Consider the following 13,212-nt stretch of genomic DNA (forward strand, 5'->3'; position numbering starts at 1 on the left):
GTTCTGGTTAACCTCATCAATAGGGTGTAGCTGTGCCTATCTAAGAATAGTGAGCAAGGGGTCCTCGTCTGGATTCCCCTAGTAACTTAGGGTGAGACCCAAAGTTACTTGAAATTTGCAAATAACAAGGGGGGTCCTGGGAGACTCTCTGCCAGACATGAGTCCTGGTTACAAGAGCCTTACCCAGAGTATTTAGCTCACTATCTTTCACAGAGAAGAAATATCCCAAACATATCAGTCTTTGTCCTGCCCTGGGGCAGTCCAGGACCAAAATGCTAGGCAATTCTCCTCTGAACAAGAGTACCAAGAGCAACCCCAGACACGTGTTTCGTTCTGGTTAACCTCATCAGTAGGGTGTAGCTGTGCCTCCCTAAGAATAGTGAGCAAGGGGTCCACGTCTGGATTACCCTAGTAACTTAGGGTGAGACCCAAAGTTACTTGAAATTTGCAAATAACAAGGACTCTCTGCCAGACATGACTCCTGGTTACAAACACCTTACCCAGAGTCTTTAGCTCACTATCTTTCACAGAGAAGAAATATCCCAAACATATCAGTCTTTGTCCTGCCCTGGGGCAGTCCAGCACGGAAATGCTAGGCAATTCTCCTCTGAACAAGAGTACCAACAGCAACCCCAGCCAGTTGTTACGGTCTGGTTGAACCTCATCAGTAGGGTGTAGCTGTGCCTCTCTAAGAATGGTGAGCAACGGGTCCACGTCTGGATTGCCCTAGTAACTTAGGGTGAGACCCAAAGTTACTTGAAATATGCAAATAACAAGGGGGGTCCTGGGAGACTCTCTGCCAGACATGAGTCCTGGTTACAAGAGCCTTACCCAGAGTCTTTAGCTCACTATCTTTCACAGAGAAGAAATATCCCAAACATATCAGTCTTTGTCCTGCCCTGGGGCAGTCCTGCACCAAAATGCTAGGCAATTCTCCTCTGAACAAGAGTACCAACAGCAACCCCAGACACGTGTTTCGGTCTGCTTGAACCTCATCAGTAGGGTGTAGCTGTGGCTCTCTAAGAATAGTGAGCAAGGGGTCCACCTCTGGATTCCCCTAGTAACTTAGGGTGAGACCCAAAGTTACTTGAAATATGCAAATAACAAGGGGGGTCCTGGGAGACTCTCTGCCAGACATGAGTCCTGGTTACAAGAGCCTTACCCAGAGTCTTTAGCTCACTTTCTTTCACAGAGAAGAAATATCCCACACATATCAGTCTTTGCCCTGCCCTGGGCAGTCCAGCACCAAAATGCTAGGCAATTCTCCTCTGAACAAGAGTACCAACAGCAACCCCAGACACGTGTTTCGGTCTGGTTGAACCTCATCAGTAGGGTGTAGCTGTGCCTCTCTAAGAATAGTGAGCAAGGGGTCCACGTCTGGATTCCCCTAGTAACTTAGGGTAAGACCCAAAGTTACTTGAAATTTGCAAATAACAAGGGGGGTCCTGGGAGGCTCTCTGCCAGACATGAGTCCTGGTTACAAGAGCCTTACCCAGAGTCTTCAGCTCACTATCTTTCACAGAGAAGAAATATCCCAAACATATCAGTCTTTGTCCTGCCCTGGGGCAGTCCAGCACCAAAATGCTAGGCAATTCTCCTCTGAACAAGAGTACCAACAGCAACCCCAGACATGTGTTTCGTTCTGGTTAACCTCATCAATAGGGTGTAGCTGTGCCTCTCTAAGAATAGTGAGCAAGGGGTCCTCGTCTGGATTCCCCTAGTAATTTAGGGTGAGACCCAAAGTTACTTGAAATTTGCAAATAACAAGGGGGGTCCTGGGAGACTCTCTGCCAGACCTGAGTCCTGGTTACAAGATCCTTACCCAGAGTATTTAGCTCACTATCTTTCACAGAGAAGAAATATCCCAAACATATCAGTCTTTGTCCTGCCCTGGGGCAGTCCAGGACCAAAATGCTAGGCAATTCTCCTCTGAACAAGAGTACGAACAGCAACCCCAGACACGTGTTTCGTTCTGGTTAACCTCATCAGTAGGGTGTAGCTGTGCCTCTCTAAGAATAGTGAGCAAGGGGTCCACGTCTGGATTCCCCTAGTAACTTAGGGTGAGACCCAAAGTTACTTGAAATTTGCAAATAACAAGGGGGGTCCTGGGAGACTCTCTGCCAGACATGAGTCCTGGTTACAAGAGCCTTACCCAGAGTCTTCAGCTCACTATCTTTCACAGAGAAGAAATATCCCAAACATATAAGTCTTTGTCCTGCCCTGGGGCAGTCCAGCACGGAAATGCTAGGCAATTCTCCTCTGAACAAGAGTACCAACAGCAACCCCAGACAGTTGTTATGGTCTGGTTGAACCTCATCAGTAGGGTGTAGCTGTGCCTCTCTAAGAATAGTGAGCAAGGGTCCACGTCTGAATTCCCCTAGTAACTTAGGGTGAGACCCAAAGTTACTTGAAATATGCAAATAACAAGGGGGGTCCTGGGAGACTCTCTGCCAGACATGAGTCCTGGTTACAAGAGCCTTACCCAGATTCTTTAGCTCACTATCTTTCACAGAGAAGAAATATCCCAAACATATCAGTCTTTGTCCTGCCCTGGGGCAGTCCAGCACCGAAATGCTTGGCAACTCTCCTCTGAACAAGAGTACCAACAGAAACCCCTGACACGTGTTTTGGTCTGGTTGAACCTCATCAGTAGGGTGTAGCTGTGCCTCTCTAAGAATATTGAGCAAGGGGTCCACGTCTGGATGCCCTAGTAACTTAGGGTGAGGCCCAAAGTTACTTGAAATTTGCAAATAACAAGGGGGGTCCTGGGAGACTCTCTGCCAGACATGAGTCCTGGTTACAAGAGTCTTACCCAGAGTATTTAGCTCACTATCTTTCACAGAGAAGAAATATCCCAAACATATCAGTCTTTGTCCTGCCCTGGGGCAGTCCAGGACCAAAATGCTAGGCAATTCTCCTCTGAACAAGATTACCAACAGCAACCCCAGACACGTGTTTCGGTCTAGTTGAACCTCATCAGTAGGGTGTAGCTGTGCCTCTCTAAGAATAGTGAGCAAGGGGTCCACGTCTGGATTCCCCTAGTAACATAGGGTGAGACCCAAAGTTATTTGAAATATGCAAATAACAAGGGGGGTCCTTAGAGACTCTCTGCCAGACATGAGTCCTGGTTTCAAGAGCCTTACCCAGAGTCGTTAGCTCACTATCTTTCACAGAGAAGAAATATCCCAATCATATCAGTCTTTGTCCTGCCCTGGGGCAGTCCAGCACCGAAAAGCTAGGCAATTCTCCTCTGAACAAAAGCACCAACAGCAACCCCAGACACGTGTTTCGGTCTGGTTAAACCTCATCAGTAGGGTGTAGCTGTGCCTCTCTAAGAATAGTGAGCAAGGGGTCCACGTCTGGATTCCCCTAGTAACTTAGGGTGAGACCCAAAGTTACTTGAAATTTGCAAATAACAAGGGGGGTCCTGGGAGACTCTCTGCCAGACATGAGTCCTGGTTACAAGAGCCTTACCCAGAATTGTTAGCTCACTATATTTCACAGAGAAGAAATATCCCAAACATATCAGTCTTTGTCCTGCCCTGGGGCAGTCCAGCACCAAAATGCTAGGCAATTCTCCTCTGAACAAGAGTACCAACAGCAACCCCAGACACGTGTTTCGGTCTGGTTGAACCTCATCAGTAGGGTGTAGCTGTGCCTCTCTAAGAATAGTGAGCAAGGGGTCCACGTCTGGATTCCCCTAGTAACTTAGGGTGAGACCCAAAGTTACTTGAAATTTGCAAATAACAAGGGGGGTCCTGGGAGGCTCTCTGCCAGACATGAGTCCTGGTTACAAGAGCCTTACCCAGAGTCTTCAGCTCACTATCTTTCACAGAGAAGAAATATCCCAAACATATCAGTCTTTGTCCTGCCCTGGGGCAGTCCAGCACCAAAATGCTAGGCAATTCTCCTCTGAACAAGAGTACCAACAGCATCCCCAGACATGTGTTTCATTCTGGTTAACCTCATCAATAGGGTGTAGCTGTGCCTCTCTAAGAATAGTGAGCAAGGGGTCCTCGTCTGGATTCCCCTAGTAACTTAGGGTGAGACCCAAAATTACTTGAAATTTGCAAATAACAAGGGGGGTCCTGGGAGACTCTCTGCCAGACATGAGTCCTGGTTACAAGAGTCTTACCCAGAGTATTTAGCTCACTATCTTTCACAGAGAAGAAATATCCCAAACATATCAGTCTTTGTCCTGCCCTGGGGCAGTCCAGGACCAAAATGCTAGGCAATTCTCCTCTGAACAAGAGTACCAACAGCAACCCCAGACACGTGTTTCGTTCTGGTTAACCTCATCAATAGGGTGTAGCTGTGCCTCTCTAAGAATAGTGAGCAAGGGGTCCTCGTCTGGATTCCCCTAGTAACTTAGGGTGAGACCCAAAATTACTTGAAATTTGCAAATAACAAGGGGGGTCCTGGGAGACTCTCTGCCAGACATGAGTCCTGGTTACAAGAGCCTTACCCAGAGTCTTCAGCTCACTATATTTCACAGAGAAGAAATATCCCAAAGATATCAGTCTTTGTCCTGCCCTGGGGCAGTCCAGCACGGAAATGCTAGGCAATTCCCCTCTGAACAAGAGTACCAACAGCAACCCCAGACAGTTGTTATGGTCTGGTTGAACCTCATCAGTAGGGTGTAGCTGTGCCTCTCTAAGAATGGTGAGCAACGGGTCCACGTCTGGATTCCCCTAGTAACTTAGGGTGAGACCCAAAGTTACTTGAAATATGCACATAGCAAGGGGGCTTCCTGGGAGACTCTCTGCCAGACATGAGTCCTGGTTACAAGAGCCTTACCCAGAGTATTTAGCTCACTATCTTTCACAGAGAAGAAATATCCCAAACATATCAGTCTTTGTCCTGCCCTGGGGCAGTCCAGGACCAAAATGCTAGGCAATTCTCCTCGGAACAAGAGTACCAACAGCATCCCCAGACACGTGTTTCTGTCTGGTTGAACCTCATCTGTAGGTTGTAGCTGTGCCTCTCTAAGAATAGTGAGCTAGGGGTCCACGTCTGGATCCCCCTAGTAACTTAGGGTGAGACCCAATGTTACTTGAAATATGCAAATAACAAGGGGGGTCCTGGGAGACTCTCTGCCAGACATGAGTCCTGGTTAAAAGAGCCTTACCCAGAGTCTTTAGCTCACTATCTTTCACAGAGAAGAAATATCCCAAACATATCAGTGTTTGTCCTGCCCTAGGGCATTCCAGCACCGAAATCCAAGGCAATTCTCCTCTGAACAAGAGTACCAACAGCAACCCCAGACACGTGTTTCGGTCTGGTTGAACCTCATCAGTAGGGTGTAGCTGTGCCTCTCTAAGAATAGTGAGCTAGGGGTCCACGTCTGGATGCCCCTAGTAACTTACGGTGAGACCCAAAGTTACTTGAAATATGCAAATAACAAGGGGGGGTCCTGGGAGACTCTCTGCCAGACATGAGTCCTGGTTACAAGAGCCTTACCCAGAGTCTTTAGCTCACTGTCTTTCACAGAGAAGAAATATCCCAAACATATCAGTCTTTATCCTGCTCTGGGGCAGTCCAGCACCGAAATGCTAGGCAATCCTCCTCTGAACAAGAGTACCAACAGCAACCCCAGACACGTGTTTCGGTCTAGTTGAACCTCATCAGTAGGGTGTAGCTGTGCCTCTCTAAGAATAGTGAGCAAGGGGTCCACGTCTGGATTCCCCTAGTAACTTACGGTGAGACCCAAAGTTACTTGAAATATGCAAATAACAAGGGGGGTCCTGGGAGACTCTCTGCCAGACATGAGTCCTGGTTACAAGAGCCTTACCCAGAATCGTTAGCTCACTATATTTCACAGAGAAGAAATATCCCAAACATATCAGTCTTTGTCCTGCCCTGGGGCAGTCCAGCACCGAAAAGCTAGGCAATTCTCCTCTGAACAAAAGCACCAACAGCAACCCCAGACACGTGTTTCGGTCTGGTTGAACCTCATCAGTAGGGTGTAGCTGTGCCTCTCTAAGAATAGTGAGCAAGGGGTCCACGTCTGGATTCCCCTAGTAACTTAGGGTGAGACCCAAAGTTACTTGAAATTTGCAAATAACAAAGGGGGTCCTGGGAGACTCTCTGCCAGACATGAGTCCTGGTTACAAGAGCCTTACCCAGAATTGTTAGCTCACTATATTTCACAGAGAAGAAATATCCCAAACATATCAGTCTTTGTCCTGCCCTGGGGCAGTCCAGCACCGAAAAGCTAGGCAATTCTCCTCTGAACAAAAGCACCAACAGCAACCCCAGACACGTGTTTCGGTCTGGTTGAACCTCATCAGTAGGGTGTAGCTGTGCCTCTCTAAGAATAGTGAGCAAGGGGTCCACGTCTGGATTCCCCTAGTAACTTAGGGTGAGACCCAAAGTTACTTGAAATTTGCAAATAACAAGGGGGGTCCTGGGAGACTCTATGCCAGACATGAGTCCTGGTTACAGGAGCCTTACCCAGAGTCTTTAGCTCACTTTCTTTCACAGAGAAGAAATATCCCACACATATCAGTCTTTGTCCTGCCCTGGGGCAGTCCAGCACCGAAATGCTAGGCAATTCTCCTCTGAACAAGAGTACGAACAGCAACCCCAGACACGTGTTTCGGTCTGGTTGAACCTCATCAGTAGGGTGTAGATGTGGCTCTCTAAGAATAGTGAGCAAGGGGTCCACCTCTGGATTCCCCTAGTAACTTAGGGTGAGACCCAAAGTTACTTGAAATTTGCAAATAACAAGGGGGGTCCTGGGAGACTCTATGCCAGACATGAGTCCTGGTTACAGGAGCCTTACCCAGAGTCTTTAGCTCACTTTCTTTCACAGAGAAGAAATATCCCACACATATCAGTCTTTGTCCTGCCCTGGGGCAGTCCAGCACCGAAATGCTAGGCAATTCTCCTCTGAACAAGAGTACGAACAGCAACCCCAGACACGTGTTTCGTTCTGGTTAACCTCATCAATAGGGTGTAGCTGTGCCTCTCTAAGAATAGTGAGCAAGGGGTCCTCGTCTGGATTCCCCTAGTAACTTAGGGTGAGACCCAAAGTTACTTGAAATTTGCAAATAACAAGGGGGGTCCTGGGAGACTCTCTGCCAGACATGAGTCCTGGTTACAAGAGCCTTACCCAGAGTATTTAGCTCACTATCTTTCACAGAGAAGAAATATCCCAAACATATCAGTGTTTGTCCTGCCCTGGGGCAGTCCAGGACCAAAATGCTAGGCAATTCTCCTCTGAACAAGAGTACCAAGAGCAACCCCAGACACGTGTTTCGTTCTGGTTAACCTCATCAGTAGGGTGTAGCTGTGCCTCCCTAAGAATAGTGAGCAAGGGGTCCACGTCTGGATTACCCTAGTAACTTAGGGTGAGACCCAAAGTTACTTGAAATTTGCAAATAACAAGGACTCTCTGTCAGACATGACTCCTGGTTACAAAAACCTTACCCAGAATCTTTAGCTCACTATCTTTCACAGAGAAGAAATATCCCAAACATATCAGTCTTTGTCCTGCCCTGGGGCAGTCCAGCACGGAAATGCTAGGCAATTCTCCTCTGAACAAGAGTACCAACAGCATCCCCAGACAGTTGTTACGGTCTGGTTGAACCTCATCAGTAGGGTGTAGCTGTGCCTCTCTAAGAATGGTGAGCAACGGGTCCACGTCTGGATTCCCCTAGTAACTTAGGGTGAGACCCAAAGTTACATGAAATATGCACATAGCAAGGGGGGTCCTGGGAGACTCTCTGCCAGACATGAGTCCTGGTTACAAGAGCCTTACCCAGAGTCTTTAGCTCACTTTCTTTCACAGAGAAGAAATATCCCAAACATATCAGTCTTTGTCCTGCCCTGGGGAAGTCCTGCACCAAAATGCTAGACAATTCTCCTCTGAACAAGAGTACCAACAGCAACCCCAGACACGTGTTTCGGTCAGGTTGAACCTCATCAGTAGGGTGTAGCTGTGGCTCTCTAAGAATAGTGAGCAAGGGGTCCACCTCTGGATTCCCCTAGTAATTTAGGGTGAGACCCAAAGTTACTTGAAATATGCAAATAACAAGGGGGGTCCTGGGAGACTCTCTGCCAGACATGAGTCCTGGTTACAAGAGCCTTACCCAGAGTCTTTAGCTCACTTTCTTTCACAGAGAAGAAATATCCCACACATATCAGTCTTTGTCCTGCCCTGGGGCAGTCCAGCACCAAAATGCTAGGCAATTCTCCTCTGAACAAGAGTACCAACAGCAACCCCAGACACGTGTTTCGGTCTGGTTGAACCTCATCAGTAGGGTGTAGCAGTGCCTCTCTAAGAATAGTGAGCAAGGGATCCACGTCTAGATTCCCCTAGTAACTTAGGGTGAGACCCAAAGTTACTTGAAATTTGCAAATAACAAGGGGGGTCCTGGGAGACTCTCTGCCAGACATGAGTCCTGGTTACAAGAGCCTTACCCAGAGTCTTCAGCTCACTATCTTTCACAGAGAAGAAATATCCCAAACATATCAGTCTTTGTCCTGCCCTGGGGCAGTCCAGCACCAAAATGCTAGGCAATTCTCCTCTGAACAAGAGTACCAACAGCAACCCCAGACATGTGTTTCGTTCTGGTTAACCTCATCAATAGGGTGTAGCTGTGCCTCTCTAAGAATAGTGAGCAAGGGGTCCTCGTCTGGATTCCCCTAGTAATTTAGGGTGAGACCCAAAGTTACTTGAAATTTGCAAATAACAAGGGGGGTCCTGGGAGACTCTCTGCCAGACCTGAGTCCTGGTTACAAGATCCTTACCCAGAGTATTTAGCTCACTATCTTTCACAGAGAAGAAATATCCCAAACATATCAGTCTTTGTCCTGCCCTGGGGCAGTCCAGGACCAAAATGCTAGGCAATTCTCCTCTGAACAAGAGTACGAACAGCAACCCCAGACACGTGTTTCGTTCTGGTTAACCTCATCAGTAGGGTGTAGCTGTGCCTCTCTAAGAATAGTGAGCAAGGGGTCCACGTCTGGATTCCCCTAGTAACTTAGGGTGAGACCCAAAGTTACTTGAAATTTGCAAATAACAAGGGGGGTCCTGGGAGACTCTCTGCCAGACATGAGTCCTGGTTACAAGAGCCTTACCCAGAGTCTTCAGCTCACTATCATTCACAGAGAAGAAATATCCCAAACATATAAGTCTTTGTCCTGCCCTGGGGCAGTCCAGCACGGAAATGCTAGGCAATTCTCCTCTGAACAAGAGTACCAACAGCAACCCCAGACAGTTGTTATGGTCTGGTTGAACCTCATCAGTAGGGTGTAGCTGTGCCTCTCTAAGAATAGTGAGCAAGGGTCCACGTCTGAATTCCCCTAGTAACTTAGGGTGAGACCCAAAGTTACTTGAAATATGCAAATAACAAGGGGGGTCCTGGGAGACTCTCTGCCAGACATGAGTCCTGGTTACAAGAGCCTTACCCAGATTCTTTAGCTCACTATCTTTCACAGAGAAGAAATATCCCAAACATATCAGTCTTTGTCCTGCCCTGGGGCAGTCCAGCACCGAAATGCTTGGCAACTCTCCTCTGAACAAGAGTACCAACAGAAACCCCTGACACGTGTTTTGGTCTGGTTGAACCTCATCAGTAGGGTGTAGCTGTGCCTCTCTAAGAATAGTGAGCAAGGGGTCCACGTCTGGATGCCCTAGTAACTTAGGGTGAGGCCCAAAGTTACCTGAAATACGCAAATAACAAGGGGGGTCCTGGGAGACTCTGTGCCAGACATGAGTCTTGGTTACAAGAGCCTTACCTAGAGTCTTTAGCTCACTATCTTTCACAGAGAAGAAATATCCCAAACATATCAGTCTATGTCCTGCCCTGGGGCAGTCCAGCACCGAAATGCTAGGCAATTCTCCTCTGAACAAGAGTACCAACAGCAACCCCAGTCACGTGTTTCGGTCTGGTTGAATCTCATCAGTAGGGTGTAGCTGTGCCTCTCTAAGAATAGTGAGCAAGGGGTCCACGTCTGGAATCCCCTAGTAACTTAGGGTGAGACCCAAAGTTACTTGAAATATGCAAATAACAAGGGGGTCCTGGGAGACTCTCTGTCAGACATGATTCCTGGTTACAAGAGCCTTATCCAGAATCGTTAGCTCACTATATTTCACAGAGAAGAAATTTCCCAAACATATCAGTCTTTGTCCTTCCCTGGGGCAGTACAGCACCGAAATGCTAAGCAATTCTCCTCTGAACAAGAGTACCAACAGCAACCCCAGACACGTGTTTCGGTCTGGTTGAATCTCATCAGTAGGGTGTAGCTGTGCCTCTCTAAGAATAGTGAGCAAGGGGTCCACGTCTGGATTCCCCTAGTAACATAGGGTGAGACCCAAAGTTACTTGAAATATGCAAATAGCAAGGGGGGTCCTGAGAGACTCTCTGCCAGACATGTGTCCTGGTTACAAGAGCCTTACCCAGAGTCTTTAGCTCACTATCTTTCACAGAGAAGAAATATCCCAAACATGTCAGTCTTTGTCCTGCTCTAGGGCAGTCCAGCACCAAAATGCTAGGCAATTCTTCTCTGAACAAGAGTACCAACAGCAACCCCAGACACGTGTTTCGGTCTGGTTGAACCTCATCAGTAGGGTGTAGCTGTGCCTCTCTAAGAATAGTGAGCAAGGGGTCCACGTCTGGATTCCCCTAGTAACTTAGGGTGAGACCCAAAGTTACGTGAAATATGCAAATAACAAGGGGGGCCCTGGGAGACTCTCTGCCAGACATGAGTCCTGGTTACAAGAGCCTTACCCAGAGTCTTTAGCTCGCTATCTTTCACAGAAAAGAAATATCCCAAACATGTCAGTCTTTGTCCTGCCCTGGGGCAGTCCAGCACCGAAATGCTAGGCAATTCTTCTCTGAATAAGAGTACCAACAGCAACCCCAGACACATGTTTCGGTCTAGTTGAACCTCATTAGTAGGGTGTAGCTGTGCCTCTCCAAGAATAGTGAGCAAGGGGTCCACGTCTGGATTCCCCTAGTAACATAGGGTGAGACCCAAAGGTATTTGAAATATGCAAATAACAAGGGGGTCCTGGGAGACTCTCTGCCAGACATGAGTCCTGGTTACAAGAGCCTTACCTAGATTCTTTAGCTCACTATCTTTCACAGAGAAGAAATATCCCAAACATATCAGTCTTTGTCCTGCCCTGGGGCAGTCCAGCACCGAAATGCTAGGCAATTCCCCTCTGAACAAGAGTACCAACAGCAACCCCAGACACGTGTTTCGGTCTGGTTGAATCTCATCAGTAGGGTGTAGCTGTGCCTCTCTAAGAATAGTGAGCAAGGGTCCACGTCTGAATTCCCCTAGTAACTTGGGGTGAGACCCAAAGTTACTTGAAATATGCAAATAACAAGGGGGGTCCTGGGAGACTCGCTGCCAGACATGAGTCCTGGTTACAAGAGCCTTACCCAGAATCGTTAGCTCACTATATTTCACAGAGAAGAAATATCCGAAACATATCAGTCTTTGTCCTGCCCTGGGGCAGCCCAGCACCGAAATGCTAGGCAATTCTCCTCTGAACAAAAGCACCAACAGCAACCCCAGACACGTGTTTCGGTCTGGTTGAACCTCATCAGTAGGGTGTAGCTGTGCCTCTCTAAGAATAGTGAGCAAGGGGTCCACATCTGGATTCCCCTAGTAACATAGGGTGAGACCCAAAGTTACTTGAAATATGCAAATAACAAGGGGGGGTCCTGGGAGACTCTCTGCCAGACATGAGTCCTGGTTACAAGAGCCTTACCTAGAGTCTTTAGCTCACTATCTTTCACAGAGAAGAAATATCCCAAACATATCAGTCTTTGTCCTGCCCCGGGGCAGTCCAGGACCAAAATGCTAGGCAATTCTCCTCTGAACAAGAGTACCAACAGCAACCCCAGACACGTGTTTCGGTCTGGTTGAATCTCATCAGTAGGGTGTAGCTGTGCCTCTCTAAGAATAGTGAGCAAGGGTCCACGTCTGAATATCCCTAGTAACTTAGGGTGAGACCCAAAGTTACTTGAAATATGCAAATAACAAGGGGGGCCCTGGGAGACTCGCTGCCAGACATGAGTCCTGGCTACAAGAGCCTTACCCAGAATCGTTAGCTCACTATATTTCACAGAGAAGAAATATCCGAAACATATCAGTCTTTGTCCTGCCCTGGGGCAGCCCAGCACCGAAATGCTAGGCAATTCTCCTCTGAACAAAAGCACCAACAGCAACCCCAGACACGTGTTTCGGTCTGGTTGAACCTCATCAGTAGGGTGTAGCTGTGCCTCTCTAAGAATAGTGAGCAAGGGGTCCACATCTGGATTCCCCTAGTAACATAGGGTGAGACCCAAAGTTACTTGAAATATGCAAATAACAAGGGGGGGTCCTGGGAGACTCTCTGCCAGACATGAGTCCTGGTTACAAGAGCCTTACCTAGAGTCTTTAGCTCACTATCTTTCACAGAGAAGAAATATCCCAAACATATCAGTCTTTGTCCTGCCCTGGGGCAGTCCAGCACCGAAATGCTAGGCAATTCCCCTCTGAACAAGAGTACCAACAGCAACCCCAGACACGTGTTTCGGTCTGGTTGAATCTCATCAGTAGGGTGTAGCTGTGCCTCTCTAAGAATAGTGAGCAAGGGGTCCACGTCTGGATTCCCCTAGTAACTTAGGGTGAGACCCAAAGTTACTTGAAATTTGCAAATAACAAGGGGGGTCCTGGGAGACTCTCTGCCAGACATGAGTCCTGGTTACAAGAGCCTTACCCAGAGTCTTCAGCTCACTATCTTTCACAGAGAAGAAATATCCCAAACATATCAGTCTTTGTCCTGCCCTGGGGCAGTCCAGCACCAAAATGCTAGGCAATTCTCCTCTGAACAAGAGTACCAACAGCATCCCCAGACACGTGTTTCGTTCTGGTTAACCTCATCAATCAGGTGTAGCTGTGCCTCTCTAAGAATAGTGAGCAAAGGGTCCACGTCTGGATTCGCCTTGTAACTTAGGGTGAGACCCAAAGTTATTTGAAATATGCAAATAACAAGGGGGGCATTGGGAGACTCTCTGCCAGACATGAGTCCTGGTTACAAGAGCCTTACCCAGAGTCGTTAGCTCACTATCTTTCACAGAGAAGAAATATCCCAAACATATCAGTCTTTGTCCTGCCCTGGGGCAGTCCAGCACCGAAATGCTAGGCAATTCTCCTCTGAACAAGAGCACCAACAGCAAGCCCAGACACGTGTTCCGGTCTGGTTGAACC

The sequence above is a fragment of the Ambystoma mexicanum genome, chromosome 8 (assembly GCF_040938575.1).
Source record: "Ambystoma mexicanum isolate Mex_15411 chromosome 8, UKY_AmexF1_1, whole genome shotgun sequence".
Taxonomy (NCBI): domain Eukaryota; kingdom Metazoa; phylum Chordata; class Amphibia; order Caudata; family Ambystomatidae; genus Ambystoma; species Ambystoma mexicanum.